General features: G+C 53.6%; 1 protein-coding gene across 2 annotated transcripts in view; it reads left to right on the top strand.

Annotated features, from left to right (window-relative positions):
• The window catches only part of ZCCHC24 (zinc finger CCHC-type containing 24), a 65127-nt gene that overhangs the window by 34608 nt on the left and 13117 nt on the right, over nt 1-17402 (top strand). The gene's annotated exons all lie outside the window — the stretch shown is intronic.

The following is a 17402-nucleotide window of genomic DNA, read 5'->3' as shown; positions in this document are numbered from 1 at the left end:
CTAAGATCCTGCATGCCATGTGGCATGGCCCAAAAGTTTTTTAAAAAGGGAAAAGGAAAAGGAAAAAAAGGTGGTAGAATTCTCACCTGCCATAATGAACAGGAAAGACAAGGAAAGAATACAGCTCAGCCTGTGCAGAATGACCTACAGGAAAGATCTAGGTGCAAACGGACGTGCTGTGGTGTTAGGTCATGTTCAGACAGGCTTGTCTGGGACAGCCTCTGCAGCAGCGGCAGCCTGAATAGAGACAGATGAAGCAGGGAACGAATGGTGGGGAGATGCGGGAGAGGGGCCCTCCGGGCCTGGGAACGGGAAGAGCAGAGGCCCTGAGATGGGGCAAGGACGCGCTTGGCCTGTTCGAGGAAGAGCAAGAGGGCCAGAGTGGCTCTGCCGGCAGCTCCAGCTCAGAGGGAGAGCTGGTCGGGAGGACAGAGGCAGCCGCACAGGGGTGAGCGCGTCCCAGTGCTTCTCCCGCCTCCTCCCCCAGCTGGGCAGCCCTCCCCTAGGGGACATAGATGGGTGCTTGTCTGGAGGGGCCCCCTCCCCTCTCCCTGCCCCTCGGAACACTTGTGGCGGGGACAGGAAGCGTCGGCCCTTGCCTCCCAGCTGCCCGGGTGGGACGCCACTGAGCCGGCCGGCCTGCCCGGGGAGGGACAGAGGCCCCATTGAGCCTGCTCTCTGGACCAGAGGGGACAATAGCCACAGTGAGGACCAGGACCGTCGCCGGCATGCTTGTGCAGGAAGTCACCAGCCCGTTGCTACCCCCTCCCCACGCCTCCCCAGCCCTCCTGACTTGCTCCTCTGGCTACTTATTTCAGGATGACCGTCATTTCCAAAATGGTCACTTTGTCTTTCGCCTCCTCCCCAGAGGCCCCCTGCTCTGTGCCAGAACCATGCTGGGCCTGGGGATCAGAGAGGAATCTACATGGTCTCTGTCCCTGGGGAGAGGGCTGGGGTGGAGACAGCAAGCACACAGGCTAAGTGGAGCATCCTTAGTGCTGGGGGTGCGGTGGCACAGTGTCTGCCAGGAAGGCTGATCAGGAAGGCTTGCTAGAAGAGGAGTCACCATTCTGAAGTGTTTCTTCAGCCAGAGCCACAAGGTAACAGAGCCATAGACATAGGCAGGGTGAGACTAGCATCTGTTATAGGGCCAGAGGCGGGAAGAAGCAATGGCTTCTGAGTTATGGCAAGCCAAGGCTCATGCCCTGCCAGACTCAGCACCTGTCTGCTCTCAGCCACGTGCTGTCTTCTCGTGGAACATTTGCACTGGAAGGATTTTCAGGGATCACCTAGGCCTAGAATGCCAACACAAGTCACGTGTGCCTGTCACCCCCAGCCCACGGCCATGGCAAGGCAGAAGTCACCAAAGTCACACTATTCTTGCCTATTGAGCTAGGATGCTGCTGCAGAATCTTTCTTAACACAGTACACTGATGGCAAGTAATTGGACACACAAGATGAGGTATTTGCTTTCCCTCCTGCCGTGCTCTCATTGACAGAGGGGGAAACTGAGACCCAGCAAGGAAGGGCCTTGTCCCAGAGAGCATGTTGGGTGGCAGCATGTTGGGGCTGGCTAGGGGTGGGGTGTGTAAAGAAACACCCACCTTCAAATACCAACTGGTTCAGCCACTGTGGAAAACAGTATGGAGGTTTCTCAAAAAACTAAAAATAGAGCTACCATATGACCCAGCAGTTCCACTCTTGGATATATATCTGAAAAAAACAAAAACACTAATTCCAAAAGATATATGCATCGCAGTGTTCTAGCACATTATTTACAATTACCAAGGTATGAAAGCCCCCTAAATGCCCATCAACAGATGAATAGATAAAGAAAATATGGAATATATATGTATACACCCATATGTATATATTTATATGTGTATACACACACACCCACACAATGGAATACCACTCCACCGTTTCATAAGAATGGAAATTTGCCCTTGGAAGTGACATGGATGGATTTGGAGAGTATTATACTAAGTGAACGAAGTTGAACAGAGAAAGACAAGTACTGTAGAATATCAGTTGTGTCATCTAGATATAAGTAGAATCTAAAAAATACCACAAACTAGCGAATATAACAAAGGAGCAGACTCACAGATGTAGAGGAAAAACTAGTACTTACCAGTGGGGGGGTTGGGGGGCGATATAGGGGTGGGGGGTGGAAGGTATAAACTCTTGGATGTCAGATAGGCTCAAGGATGTGTTGTACGACACAGAGAATATAACCAATGTTTTCTAATAACTGTAAATGGAAAATAATCTCTAAAACTGTATGCAATTTTAGGAAAGAAACACCCACCTTGAGTCTAAGTTGCAAAACCCCAGAGGCTGGGACAGACCCCACAGTGGCTGTTTCCCTCTCTGTTAGTTGCCTCTGTCGTAGCATGCCATTCCTTCATAGCTCTCATCACAGCTGTGATTATTTGAATGAGATACTTGTTTTTTTCCTTCCTACCTGGCTGTAAGTTCAGGGGTCTGGGGTTACATCTGTCTTAACCATTCTGCTCCAGTGCCTCGTGGACAGCAGATGCTCAGTACACGTGTGTTGCTGAGGGCGTGAGCGGAAGAGCTGACGGCAGGCGGGGTAAATGTACGCAGTCCGATCCCTTCCCGACTCCACGGCTGGCTGCTTGGCCCCCGCTGGCCTGCAGAGGACAAGCGGGCCCCTGGGGGCAACAAGTGGACCCAGGTACCAGGCTGGTCAGATCTATGCCAGTACATGGTAATCAGCCAGCCCAGGTGGTACCTGAACTTCCTGCGGGGAAACTGAGGCCTCCCCCCGACCCCCCAGAGCTACAGTAATACAGAAGTGTTGCTCACGGAGCTGGAGCTGAGTGGGCAGAGTCTCCTGACTTCTGGCCCGCTTCTGGGCACCCAACCTGGCCACCAGCCCCCGTGTCTATAGTTCAGGGGCTGACTTTTCCTGACAGCCGGGCCCCTTGGGAGCTGTGTGTGCAGAAGCCAAAGCAAACAGCGGTGATGGAGGTGGGGGCGGGAGATGGCTGCAGGGCCCCGGTTCCTTTGCTTTCCTGAACAGTCGGGGCCGGAGCCCCCGAGCCGCCAGGCCCCCTGCTCCCTCCATTGTTCCTCGTGATGGTTTCCAGATGCCGAGGAGTCACAGGTTTGGGGCTGGGCCAGGAGAGCAGGCCAGCCCTCCCCCAGCACCCCGCCTCCACCTCCACCACCAGTCCCACTTTTAAAGAGGTGGCTCTTCTCCTCACCCCCGGCGGTTGTACTGTTTTGCCTCGCAGCCTCACTGTCCTGCATCCAGACCAACTGCTGGGGTGAGGAGCCCTGGGCTCCATTCCCAGCTCTGAGCCTAGTTTCCTGTATGGCTTGGGCTAGTTACTTGCCTTCTCTGTGCGTCTTGTATTCTGGGCTGTAGAATGGGCATGAGGGAACGGGGAGGTGTGGAAAAGACAGTATCTGATCCATGTTCCTACTCTAACAGACTGTTATCAGAATCATCTAAAACAGCGGTTCCCAAAGTCGGTCCCTGGACCCACAGCGTCAGCATCACCTGGGAACGGGTAGAGATGCGGATTCTCAGGCCCAGCCAAGACCTGTCGATTCCAAAGCTCTAAGAATGGGCAGTGGCCAGTGTGATGACAGCCCCCATGTGGCTCTGACGCAGCTTGAGGTGAATAACAACCTATGCTCCAGAAATAAGAGCTTAGGCGTCTGGAGTCAGAAAGATGGCACACAGACTTCGCAGCTCTGTGGTTTTGGAAATGAACCTTGGTTTCCTGGTGAGGGAAGTGGATAGATATTCCTACACTGTGCGTGGTGGGATTACTGTGCTGATTAAATGAGACAGATAACACACAGCAGGGTCAGCCCAGCTCCCACACCTGAGCTCTTCTGGGACAGATGCCCCATGAGGGCAGGTTCCACACCTGGCTCACACCACCATCAGCACTTTAAAGGAGCAGATTCAGAACCCTGGTGAAGGGGCGTGTGCCTTCATAGAAGTGCAGTGGGCTCCAGCGCTGCCTGGATCTGGCCGCAGAAGACACGAGATGAGCTACGGAAGGGGTTGAGACCAGAGTGGTGCCTGCAGGAGTAGTCAAGGAAAGCTTCCAGGGGGAAGTGCAGCTTCTCATGGGATTTTATTGGGAGATGAGGTATGCAGAGTGTGCACACCAGTCCCACTGGTGAGATGATGTGAGAATGAGTACCACCGGCCAGCCTCCTCCTGTAATGGGTACATATCCCTCCCCTCCCATCTCAGCATCTCTACCCAGTTCCCAGGTGATGCTGCAGGTCCAGGGACCCACTTTGGAAACCGCTGTTTTAGATGATTCTGATAACAGTCTGTTAGAGTAGGAGCATGGATCAGATACTGTCTTTTCCACACCTCCCCATTCTCTCATGCCCATTCTACAGCTCAGGATACAGAGGCACAGAGAAGGCAAGTAACTGTTGCCTTCTTACAAGGATCAGGCTTATTGTCACGTGGGGCCGCCCCAGAAGGTCGGTGCTGGAGACCATAGCAGAGGTCTGTGTGCTGCCGTGGGAGTCAGCCAGATCTGAGTTTAGATCCCAGCTCTGCTGCTTCCTGGCTGTGTGATCCCAGGCAAATCTCCCAACTTGTCTGTGCCTTGGATTTCTCATCTGTAAAGGTTATAGTGAGGATGGAATGGCTGGTGGAGGTAACTGCTTATGGCAGGAGCTGTAAGGATTTTAACAGCTGGGCCCAGGGAGGAGGATGGACCATCTGAGGCCAGACAGTGCGGCTCCATCATCCTGGCTGCTACAGAGCCCACTGCACTGAGCACCCTTACTCTTGGAGACAGTGGGGGAGGGTTTCGTCAGCTTTCCCTGCGCCTGGGAGAAAAAGCAATGTCAGCTGCAGCCTGGACTGTGGGGGTGGCAAATAGCTTGCTTCCTCCCTGTGACCACCTAGAAAAGTCACGTAAGGGCAGCTCTTCCTCTGCCAGGCCCCACAACAGGAGGATTTGTGCCATGGTCTGCTGCCCGGCAGTGAGCATGAGAGGTACACGTACGCCTCTATGCACACAAACATACGTGCATTTACAAGTACACGCACCCTCCTCTCCACGGCCCATCCTCTGATTTTAATACCAACCATCACCGTGGAACCACAGTAAAGGCTGGCAGATGTCTGGGCTGGCTTCCAGGAACCTCTTTAACCCCTGCTCTGCCCAATGACAGTTGTCACAGATGACCCTGAAACCTGTCCGCAGCCGTGTGGCCCTCATTCGGCCGTGGGGGAACTGGATATGGCCAGAAAGACTGGGTTTGAAGGCCTCCACTTACTTGCTTTGTGACCTCGGACAGGTGACTTAACCTCTCTGGGCCTCTGTTTCCTCAACTTGAAACAAGGTCACAACGAAGCCGCCTACAAGCCAAGTGCATGGCCCATGCCGCGCTCTGTTCCTCCCCGCGGTTGTTGCCATCTCCCAAGCATCTCAAGTGCCAACACTCACCTGAGGAAAGTTCTCAGAGGTGGACAGCTCTCTTCCCTTTCTACCCCTCGGGATCAGGTCAGGAGGTGGAGACCCAGAGAGAGGAGCGACTGATGTCAGTACAGAGCCGAGGCTGGAAGTCGGGCCTGCAAGTTCTCACCAGGCCGCCTGGGAGCCCCAGCCCTGGCTCCTGCCAGAGTGGCCCCGAACTGCTGACGTCAGCGTTTCATTGGCCAGGGCAGATCAGATTTCTTTTCTGGCGCTTGGCCACCCTCCACACCCTTCCCCCACTGCTATTTTGAGCTGAGTTCCCCTGTCCTCCCCTCCCAGGGCTGTGACCCTCACACCCAAAGCATCACTGTAGGCTGAGGCCATCACCTCTTACCCACATGCCTTCCTGCCCCAGCACTGGTGCAGAGCCTCCCTCCAGCCAGGTGGAGCTGGGCTGGTTACAGCCACATCTAGCCAGGTCGCGTGTGGCCAGACCTCGCCAGGGATGCCCTCAGATGCAGACCAGGGCCAGACAATCTGTAAAGATGGTGCTGGTGTCCCAAGGTGGCCCTCCAGAGAGCTCAGCACAGCCCAGGAGGGGGCATCCTGGGAGGAGGCTTCTGCCTGCGGGACCCCCACCCGGACCCACGCCCGTCACCTCACCCATCACCTCACCCATCACCTCGCCCATCACCTCACCCGTCACCTCACCCATCACCAGCACTGCCCACGCCTCTGTCCCCTCCAGCTTTTGATGTGGCCTGAGCCCCACCCAGGTGCTTCAAGAGCCCCTCGTGGTCCCAGCGCACTCAGAGACTACTGGGAAACTAGACGAAAGAAACGGCAGTTTTCAAAAAGTTCTTTAAATTCAGGATGAAATCTCTGGCATGCCAGATCATCCCTGGCATGCCAGAGGCCGGGTCAGGGCGGGACATGACCCGCAGCCAAGCGAGTGGTGCAGACCACAAAGTCCCCTGGGAGTTTGGGGAGCCAGGGCTTCTCTGAGGGAGGCAGCAGAAGGGCTCTGTGCTAAGGCTCAAGCCTGGGACTCGAGTGGCATGAACACCCCAAGGAGGGCAGTTAACCCTGTCTGGGAGTGGGAGGCCGGATGGAGTGGCCTTGGAGTTTGGCCTTAAGTACAGGAGCATCCACCAGGTGTAGAAGGTTTGGGGGGTGGGGGCAGGGAATAGCAAGAGCAAAGGTGTGAGGGCAGAGCGGGTGAGTTATTTGCAGGAAGTGATTTCGTTGTTGTTGGAATAGAAGTTTGGTAGGAGGGAGCAGCCGGAGAAGGCAATGGCAACCCACGCCGGTACTCTTGCCTGGAAAATCCCATGGGCAGAGGAGCCTGGAAGGCTGCAGTCCATGGGGTGGCTGAGGGTCGGACACGACTGAGCGACTTCACTTTCACTTTTCACTTTCCTGCATTGGAGAAGGAAATGGCAACCCACTCCAGTGTTCTTGCCTGAAGAATCCCAGGGACGGGGGAGCCTGGTGGGCTGCCGTCTATGGGGTCGCACAGAGTCGGACACGACTGAAGCGACTTAGCAGCAGCAGCAGCAGGAGGGAACAGCAGCGACAAAGGTGAGGTCAGCCGGGCCACTTGGGGAAGAGTCTGAAAGTCTTGAGTGTTTTGCCTCCATCCTGCAGGTCCTGGGGGCTCCCAAGCCTGACGTGGCCATTAAAGCACCTGAGGGCGACTCTGCCTGGCTGGACCCGGGTTGTGCCCACCGCAGGGGAGGGGCACAGTCTGAAGAAAGGGTTTGCCAGGCAAACGGACCACCCAAACAGAGATGCACCAGGCTCTGGGAACCCGCTCAGGAGAACAAATGGTTTTCAGAGCAGCATCCAGCTCTCGGCCAACCACACAGTGGTTGCAGACCTTCTGTCCATCGCATCCACCCATCAGCGGCGGTGGCGGCAGGACGAGCAATCGCTGTCTCTGCAGTCACAGGAGGGGAGGAAAACCCAGGCCTTTTGCAATCGCTCTGATTCGGATGTTTTCCACCCCTCTGGACTGGCCGCCCTTCCCCTCCCGCCCCTGAGCTCTGATCCGTGTGGTTTTGCTGATGGAGGAAAGCCAGAAGCAGGAAACAGATAGCTTAGGGAGTGGCTGTTCATGTGATTACAAAGTCTCTGGTTTCCAAAAAGTTTTGCCTGAGAGCAAGTCCAATTGCCTGGCCTTGGGGTGGGATTTGGAGAGAGGGGTTCCTGTGGCAGGGAGGGTAACTCCTAGGGGTGCAGTGCCCAGAGGCCTAAGAGGGGTGTCAGGGGCCTCTGCACCGCTCTGGGTCCTGGAGGGGCTTCTTGGCCTCCGTCAGGGCGCCCATCCTGGATCTGTTTTCTCCTTCCCTTTCGGTTGTCTCCCCGCTTCTCTCTCCCCTCGCCTGTCACTCCTTGCCCCCGCCTCCACCCCGCCGCCCTGTCTTCTCAGTCTCCTGGCTCCCAGCCCACACCCCCTCCCCACTCCTGCCTGCCTCTGCCTCTGGCCTCTGCCTCTCAGCCGCCCCTTGTCTTCTCTGCTCCATCTCGGCGCTCTCCCTGTCTCCTCACTCCCCCTCGGTGCCCCCTCCCCAGGGTTTTCCTGAGACCTTTTCCTGGCACTGTGAAAGCGTCATTGTTCCCTTGCACTTTGACAAACCCTAGTGTTGTGGAATCAGGATGGCATTTTTGCGGTGGCTTTGGGCTGGGAACGGGGTGGGAGGGGTGGCGAGGAGGCTGGGCCTTCGGGGCTCCTGCTGGGCTGCGGCAGGAACCCAGAATAGGGGAGGGGGTCTAGGGGAGGTGGCCAGGACGCCAGTGCTCAGACAAGGGGGCCCTTGAGGCTCGGGAGGAAACCCAGGGGGCCTCTTGCAGTGTCCTTCCTCCCTCCCTCCCGGCAGCCTGCCGGCCGCAGGGCCCAGCCCACCTGTCCCTCTGATCTCCTGCTTCCTCTCGGGCCTCCGCAGAGCCCGCAGCTGCCTCGACCAGGCTGCAGAGGCCGAGGAAGCCCTCCTGCCGGCCTCCCCGGGCCGTGTGTTGGACACATGAGCATGGGGGACTTGGGAGGGTGGCTTAAGCGGAGTCACAGAAAACAGGGGAAAGAGCAGCGTGGGTCCTGGCACTGCACAGGCTTAAGCTCAGATCCTGGCCCCACTGTTTCCCAATTCTGTGACTCTGGGCACCGCTGCCCCTGTCTGCAGCCTCAGTTTCCTTGTCTGTCAGTAGGGTTCAGAGTTTATAAGGCTGTTGCATCGATTAGAGATCATTTCACATGTCCTGCATTGGCCCCGTTGCCTGTCATCTGGGAGGACTGGGTGAAGAGTAGCCTCTACCCGAGGATGCGGGTCCGAGAGTGTTTCTGCAGGTGTGAGTCTGACTTGAGCCAGAGCCTGGAAGTGCGTGTCCGAGGGTGTCTGTGACTGGTGTAGGCCATGCTTGGTGAAAGGGTCACACAGGGTCGATCCTTTGGAAGGCCCCAGACTGTGCAAGCATTCCTTGTCTGTCCTGTTTATTTCCATATTCCTGGAATGTTCCACAGAGCCTGGTGCATAGCAGGTACTCAGTAAATGTTAGTTGGATGAATGAATGATTGCAGTGGTAGCCAAGGGGTGGTGCTCAGAGGTGGGGTCGTGGTCCTAGAAACAGGCTTGTTCTCTCATTTTCTCACAACCGTTTCAGGAGCAGCTATGCATGAGGTAGGAGGTGTAGCAGATCAGGTTCAAGTCTTGGCTTCACGGCTGTGGGGCCCTGCACAGGTTGCTTGGCCTCTCTGGGCCTCCATTTGCTCTCTCATACAATGGAAGAGCTGTGGAGTGACAAGTTGGCAAGCGGCTGGCACATGGTGGGTGCTCATGAAATCTTGGCGTCCCAGCTCCTCTACGTCAGCCCCTTCACTTGGCAGAAGAAGAAACTGAAATTCCAAGTTGGGCCTACGAGAGCCAGAGCTGAGCCCAGGCCTCTGATCGGAGCCCCTGCTTCCTCCCCATGTGTCCAGGCTTGAGGAGAGAGTGCCAAGGGCAGGGGTACCCCCATGGGCCTAAGAAAGGGGGGCTCGAGAGAAGTTCCAGGGAAGGGGTGCTCCTCCTCCAGGGAAGGCCCCCAGCCCTTAGCGAGGGTTCCCAGAACCCTCTTGGGCTTTCCAGGAAGAGTCAGCGAGGCTGCACCAAGAGTCCTGGGCCCTTCCGCCTCTGTCTTCATCTATGGAAAGGGCATCTCAAACCCAGGGCTCTTTCCCTCTTTACTCTAGGCCAGCACCACCTCAGCCACTTGACCGCAGAGAGCATGCAGACAGGGGACAGGGAGCCAGCAAGGAGCCCGTCTGATCCTTATTCCTTCCCCTGCTCTCCCGACTCAGCCATTTCCTCTCAGCTGGATGCACTGTGGGGCCAGCCTAGTGCTCCCTGGCTGAGAGAGCCAGCGTGCGTGGGGCTGCCAGGTTGTCCTATGGGCCTCAAGAAGGAAAGCCTGCCCAGTGGATTGCAGCACACCAGGCCTCCCTGTCCCTCACTATCTCTCAGAGTTTGCTCAAACTTATGTCCATTGAGTTGACGATGCCATCCAAGCATCTCATCCTCTGTCACCCCCTTCTCCTCCTGCCCTCAATCTTTCCCAGCATTAGGGTCTTTCTAATGAGTTGGCTCTTCACATCAGGTGGCCAAAGTATTGGAGCTTCAACTTCAGCATCGGTCCTTCCAATGAATGTTCAGGATTGATTTCCTTTAGGATTGACTGGTTTGATCTCCAGGCTGACCAAGGGACTCTCAAGAATCTTCTCCAGCACCACAGTTGGAAGCATCAATTCTTATTCTAGAGATGGGGAACAGAGAAGGCAATGGCACCCCACTCCAGTATTCTTGCCTGGAAAATCCTGTGGATGGAGGAGCCTGGTGGGCTGCAGTCCATGGGGTCTCTAAGAGTTGGACACGACTGAGCGACTTCACTTTCACTTTTCACTTTCATGCACTGGAGAAGGAAATGGCAACCCACTCCAGTGTTCTTGCCTGGAGAATCCCAGGGACGGGGGAGCCTGGTGGGCTGCCGTCTATGGGGTCGCACAGAGTCGGAAACGACTGAAGCAACAGCAGCAGCAGCAGAGATGGAAAAACTGAGGCCCAGAGAGGAGAAGGGATGCTCCCAGGCCAGGGCCCATGGCAGTAGCAACCCTTTCCTGTCTCTTACTGTCCTGGCTGTGTGAGTTCCTCATCTTTGTGCCATCCTGGCACAGTGCAGGGCAATTGAGAGAGTGGGCTTGAGTCAGCGGTCTGGGTTCAAGACCAGACTCCACCACCTGTCCCTCACTATCTCTGAGAGTTTGCTCAAAGTTATGTCCATTGAGTTGACGATGCCATCCAAGCATCGTCATCAAAGCATAGCTTTGGGTGAGTTACTTAACCTCTTCATGCCTGTGTTCTCATTCTAACCCTGGGACTAAGCATATTTGCCTCACAGGTGATTGTACAGAGCACCTGCCTCCTAAGAGACACCTAGTGAGTGTAGCTGTTAGTCTGTCCCAAAGCTCACCAGGGCACAGGATGCTCTGTGGGGCAGGCAGAGGTGGCATGACCAGGGCTGGGCTGAGGCCTTGCAGCTGGGGCCCGTGGCCGAAACTGTGATCCTGAGAACAGAGGCTGTACCTCTTGGGACAGAAGCCAGCATGGAGTTGTCATGTGCAGGGCACAGCCTCAGGTCCTCATCACCCCAGCTCACTGCCTCCTCCTGAGCCAGGGTCCCTGCGATGCTCTCCTTCGAGCGACCAAAGGTGATGATGTCATCTCCCTGCAAAAAACTCAATCTAAAAGAGGCCGAGAGGAAAACAAGCTTCACCCTGAAGCCTGACTCACTCCTGGTGGGACTTCAGGAAGCAGGGGCAGGGAAACTGATGGGCAGAGTGACCAGCCAGACTTACGTTACGTGACAGGTGTGGGTGATTCTAGCTGTTCTCAGAATTGAGGGAGCAAATGGGTAGAGGGGGTGGGAAGCCCACACCATGGCCGAGGGCAGGGCAGCTCTGCGAACACACATGTTCCAACAGACCCAGCAGCCAGAGGTTGACCATTGCCCCACACCCAGGCCCAAGAGGCCAAGTATGGACAGAACTGCCATCTCCGGTTCACCACCTTGGGAAAGTGCAGGGCGCCCCCTTGTGGGCAGGAGGGGCCTGCAAGTCAGGGCCCTCATTTTCTCTATTAAAGTAATGCCTACCTACTCGTTTGAGATAATTAATTAGAGCAGAGCATCCTGTCTCATAGAGGCAACCTCTGAACGTTTCTGACTGATTTCCCTCCTGCCCTCTTGTTGCACACATCTTTTCTTTTTACAGTTTTACTCTGGGAGCAGACTGTATTTGATTGCTTATCCTGCTTTCTTATAAAATGTTTTCCCAAACCCTTTTTAAGAAATCCTCATAAATGTTTTAATGGCTTTGCTGTCATTTGTCCAATGGGTGTAACATCATGTAGGGAACCAGGGCATTAGCTTTTTCCGACTTGTCACTATTATAAACAGTGATGTGATGGTCATCTTTGAACTTCCCTGTGGTCTGCATCTCTGATCTTTTATTTCCTTAGAATGGTCACCCAGATATAGATTTGCTGGGGGGAAGGAATGGACATCTTCTCAAGTTTGAAACCTTACCGCCGAATTGCACTATGGAAATGCAGTAGGAAATGTTCCTGTTCAGCCTCCACCCCAGCAGTGTCTGAGTGTGTTCCCTTTCCACACCTGCCTGGTTGGCCTTCACCAGCAAGAAGAGTTGGGAGGACTACAGAGTTGAAGTGTCCTCGGAGTGCCCTGGGCCCACTGTCTGACCAGGGCAAAAGTCCCCTTGGCAGTGTCCCTGAGAGTTGTTCACCCAGTCACTTATTGCATACCCCTAGTGACAGGGAGCTCACTACCTATTGGTCAGCCACACAGGAAATATCATGAGCTGTTGGAAAGAAAACACTGAGCCACCCCCAAGACGTGTCCAGGTAGTGTCAGCATCATCTGCATCTCTCCCCAAGCTTCTGGCATGCCTGGATGACCCCACCCCCTACCCTCTGCCCAGCTTTGCCCTGGCTGCTCCCTGGCATAAGTTCTCCTTCCCACCTCCATGCCAACCACCATCTCTCACTTCCCAGGCTGCCCTCCATGCTGATTCTAGCCTGGCCTGGAGGTCAGAGGATCTGATCTGTCGTCTCAGCTCCATCCCTGATTGGCTGTGTGTCCTTGAGCAAGTCCTTTGGCTTCTTTGGTCCTTAGGGGGGCCTGTCTGTGCTAAGAGGGCTGGCTCCTGAGCCCCACTGAGCTTTGCCTGGGCTCCTGGCACATGTGATCTCCCAGAGGGGAACGTGGCAGGGGCCCAGGTCAGGAGAGCCCAGTCAGTCTTGGCCTCCTTCCCAGCCGGGGTGGGTGGCGGCCCCTGCGAGGCTGTCAGCAGTCACTGCTCACACTGACGTTTATGAGCAGAGGCCGTGCCTTTCTGGGAGGAGAGGCAGCGGGGGGAAGTGTTGGGGGTAGGGAAGTCTTTGTCCCATCCAAAATTCCTACTCCCTTTGGCCCGGCCCTCGTCTGTAAGCACAGCCACAATGGGACTGAGCCCTTCCGGGAAGTGGGTGCTGTCTACCCAGAGCTGCCTGCTGACCTGCCTTCCTCTCCATCCCCTGCCTCCCTGTCCCTGCCCTACAGGTCATCTCTCCCACTCTGACCCACAGGAGAGCAAAGCCACTGGGCTAGGCTGAGCTGGAGGCCTGGGGGATTTCTCCTGAGCGCAGGCCTCTGCTTTACGGTGCAGATGCGCTTGGGAATGACAGACAGAAAGGGCGAGTTAACTGTAGGCTCGTGGGAAAGCCTGCTGAGCCTGACCTCCTGCCCTTGTACTCTGGGAGCTCTTTGGCAAGTCCTTCCACATGCCCCAGTTTCACCATCTGTTAAGAGGGTCGATGATATTCCCTGCCCCATAGGATTATGGGAAGAGTTAAATGGGAGCCGAACAGGCCGTGGAGCCATGAACACAAAGCCTAGCCCACAGGTGGTGCTTTGTAAAAACCCGTTCTCTTCCCTCTTTGTCCTCTCCACAGCATCCACAGAGCTTTCACAGCCTTTCTGTACTTTTCTTGGCTCTCTCTCTGAGGATTCCAGCAGGTGAAGACACCTAATGCTGTTCATCTTTTGCTTGCCCCCTTCCTGCTCAACTGCAACTCGGGGATGGTGAGCCCAGCCTCTCCCTAGGCTTTCCTCTCATTTTTAGGACTTCCCTCTTACAGTTTATGCTCAGTGGTCTCAGCCCCAGTCTCCACATCACTTGGAACATACCTGCTCCCTCTCCCTGTACAAGGTCCAGAGGCGAATGCTACTGAAATCACTAATGGTTACTGAGCACTTGCAATGTCCATCTGCTGAGCTAAGACCTTCATCAGTATGAATGCATCAAATTCCTCCAGTAGCCCTGGGAAGGCTGGCCCATTATCATCATCCCAGGTTTCTGGTTGTGAAAACCAAGGCACAGAGAGGTTGTATGATTTGCTGAAGGTCCCCCAGACAGTCCCAGATAGAGACAGAATATGTCATTGCTAGCATCTGGTCCTGAAATCTGAGATCTGAGCCACGTCCTATATGGTGGGAAGTCAGAGCTGGCCCTCCTGGTGCCTGGCCTGGTGACAGTTGTGTGGGAATGGTGTGTTGGTCCGGCAGAAGCCCCTGTCTCTGGGACCTGCCTGGCCACTCACAGTCCCTGATAGAAGGCTCTGGAATGGCTGGTTTTCTGATTACACAGTGTGGCAATACTTCCCGACTTACCCCTTGCTCTTCTCTCATCTTCCTGCTTCTTCCTTTGGTGCACACGCAGTATCTTCTTTATTTGAGTAGCTTTCCTTTTTGTTCATTTCTGAAGCAGAGACTTTGGGGGCACTGCATTGTCAGTCCTGCCCCAATCCTCACGCTCTGTGCTGCGGAGGGCCCCAGGATACCTCGACTCCCACATCTGACACCTTGACCCCTGCCCTTGACCCCAGCTGTATGAGGTCGGGTGCCAGGTCCCATCAATCTCTGAACCAAGAGGCCTGCAGAACCAGATCTCCGGGTGGGTCTGGCTGGTGAAGAACCTCATTTCCCACTTCAACCAAGGAGTCTGGAATCCTACCATTGGTTCGGCACCCCATGCCTATCCCAGTTCCCCTGTGAAATGTAGGTCCTTTCAAGGGCTTCCTTGGTGGCTCAGATGGTAAAGAATCCACCTGCGATGTGGAAGACCTGGGTTCAATCCCTGGGTTGGGAAGATCCCCTGGAGGAGGGAACGGCTACCCACTCCAGTATTCTTGCCTGGAGAATTCCATGAGCAGAGCAGGCTACAGTCCACGGGTTTGCAAAAAATCGGACACAACTGAGTGACTTTCACTTTTACTTCTGGGCTTCCCTGATATCTCAGTTAGTGAAGAATCCGCCTGCAATGCAGGAGACCCTGGTTCAATCCTTGGGTCGGGAAGATCCGCTGGAGAAGGCAACAGATACACACTCCAGTTATCTGGCCTGGAGAATTCCATGGACTGTATAGTCCATGAGGTCGCAAAGAGTCAGACACGACTGAGCAACTTTCACTTTAAGAACAAGGACCATGAGACTGAGTTCATCTAGTCTCTTATTTCAGGATTACTGGAGAAGGGAGGCTGTGGAAGTTGTGGGCACCAGGAACCAGGTAGAAAAGGTGCCCCCAGAAGCGGTTGGAGGGCTCACTATCTTGAGACCATCACAACTCAGAGCGTCTTCAGAGTCATAAGGTGGCCTCTCTACTGCACGCTGACTGGACCCTGGGGCTTGACCGCACGCGGAGCACTCTTCCTGCATAACTGGTCTCTCCCCTGAATCTGATCAGTGCTGAGAGTCAGCCCTGCCTCGGAGCTCAGGCGGAGTTTCTCCCCAGGATGTCACGGCTGCCAGGAAGGCCAGGAAGGGTCCAGAAGACATAGGGCAGTGGGCCCAGAAGACCCGGCGGCACTGCTGCCACCCTCTGAGTTTAGGTTTACGCATTCGGCACGTATCTCCCTTTTTAGGGTTCTGTCTGTAATTCTAGTAGGCTGTCACCAAATGGTGGTAATGGTGCCTGGGCAAAAAAGACATGATTACCGGAGGAAGAAGTTATTATTTTATATGATGCTGTTGTTCTACATTAGTAAATAATACCAACAAATACCCCTGTTTTATTTGCCAGACATTGTTCTAAGTGTTCTGCCTCACTTAATCCTCGGAACAGGCTTTTGTGGTAGTTCCTATCACTAATCTTGTGAAGTAACTTGCCCAGGATCACAACCAGGGTTTGGATCCAGAGTCTGTGTTCTTGACCTTTATGCACTACTTTGGAAACAAACAAATACCCAAGGAAACATTACTATGGAAGCAGACTGTCTCACAGCACAGTACTTCTTTTTTAAAATATTTCTTGCTTTTATTTGGCAGCGTCGGGTCTCAGCTGCAGCACGCAGGATGCTCGTTGCATCGTGTGGACCCTTCTAGCTGCCATACACGAGCTCTCTACTTGTACTGTGCTGGCTCCAGAGTGTGTGGACCCAGCCACTGCGGCACGCAGGCCGAGCTGCCCTGCAGCACGTGAGATCCCAGTTCCCCAACCAGGGATCGAACCTGCGTTCCCTGTGTCGAACCTGTGTCTCTTGCTTGGCAGGCAGATTCTTTACAACTGAGCCACCTGAGAAGCCCTAATGGGATATTATTTGGCACCAAAAAGGAATGAAGTCCTGATACCTGCTGTAATGTGGATGAACATCACACTGAGTGAGAGAAGCCAGACACAAGAGGGCAATTATTCTATGATCTACTTACCTGAGATGCCAAGAACAAGAAACCTATAGTGAGAAAGTTAAATTAGTGGTTTCCTGGGCCTAGGTGGGATGAGGAAGTGGGGGTTGGACATTGAATGACTGTTAATGAATGCAGAGTTTCTGTGGGGGAGTAACAGATAATGTTCTAAAATTAGACTGTAGTGATGGTTGTATAACTCTGCAAATATACCAAAACCCTTTGAACTGTACACATTAAATGGGTGAAATATTAGCTATATATATTACTATTATATAAATATATATTATATATAAAAATATATATATAAGCTATATAAATAGTATCTCAGTAAAAATGCTTTAAAAAAAAAACATGTAGGAGAGAGCTAGTTTCTTTAATATATAAAGTACAGTTGCAAATCAACAAGAAAAATATCAAACCCCAGCAGGAAAAAAGAATCACAAAGGAAACACAAATGATTCTTAAATGTAAAAATTCTCTCTTGTTTATAATACATATCATACAAGTCAGAGCTACTCTGAGAAGTCTACCTCCTAGATTAGCAATGATGAAAACTGTTGATGAGGAGTTGGAATGTTAAGTTGATACAACTGCAGCTGGGGGTGGGGAAAGGAGGCTAATGGTCACTGTCATCCTTAAAAATGAAAAGCGCACACACCCATGTACCCAGCAATTTCACTTTTAGGAACGTATTGGGCAAACGTACTCTCATATGTGCAAAATTATATACACACACATGGAAGTCTTAGTTGCTTAGTTGTGTCCAACTCTTTGTGACCCCATGATGTGTCCATGGAATTGAATTCTCCAGGCAGGAATACTGGAGTGGGTTGCCATTCCTTTTTCCAGGGGATTTTCCCAACCCAGGGATTGAACCTGGGTCTCCTGCATTGCAGGCAGATTCTTTACCATCTGCACACACACATTCATATATGCAAAGGTATTCATTGCAGCGCTGCATGTAATAGAAGAGTAGAAACAGTCTAGACAGCTGTAGTAGTGATGAGAAAGCACCATAAAACTTGCACAGAGTTGCATACTATGCTACTCTTAACAGCACAGAACAGTAGCTCGGTTTGTACTGATTGATTGGGGGGAAATACTTTATATATATATGTCTAGGATTATTATTAAGTGAGAAAGGGAAGACGCAGAACTAAGTTTATAATCTGTCTCAGTATGAGTGAGGGAAAAGAAAGGATGTGC

This window comes from Bos indicus, chromosome 28 (assembly GCF_029378745.1).
Source record: "Bos indicus isolate NIAB-ARS_2022 breed Sahiwal x Tharparkar chromosome 28, NIAB-ARS_B.indTharparkar_mat_pri_1.0, whole genome shotgun sequence".
NCBI classification, from domain to species: Eukaryota; Metazoa; Chordata; class Mammalia; order Artiodactyla; family Bovidae; genus Bos; species Bos indicus.
Note: the sequence above shows the minus strand (reverse complement) of the source record. Positions and strands in the feature narration are given on the sequence as shown.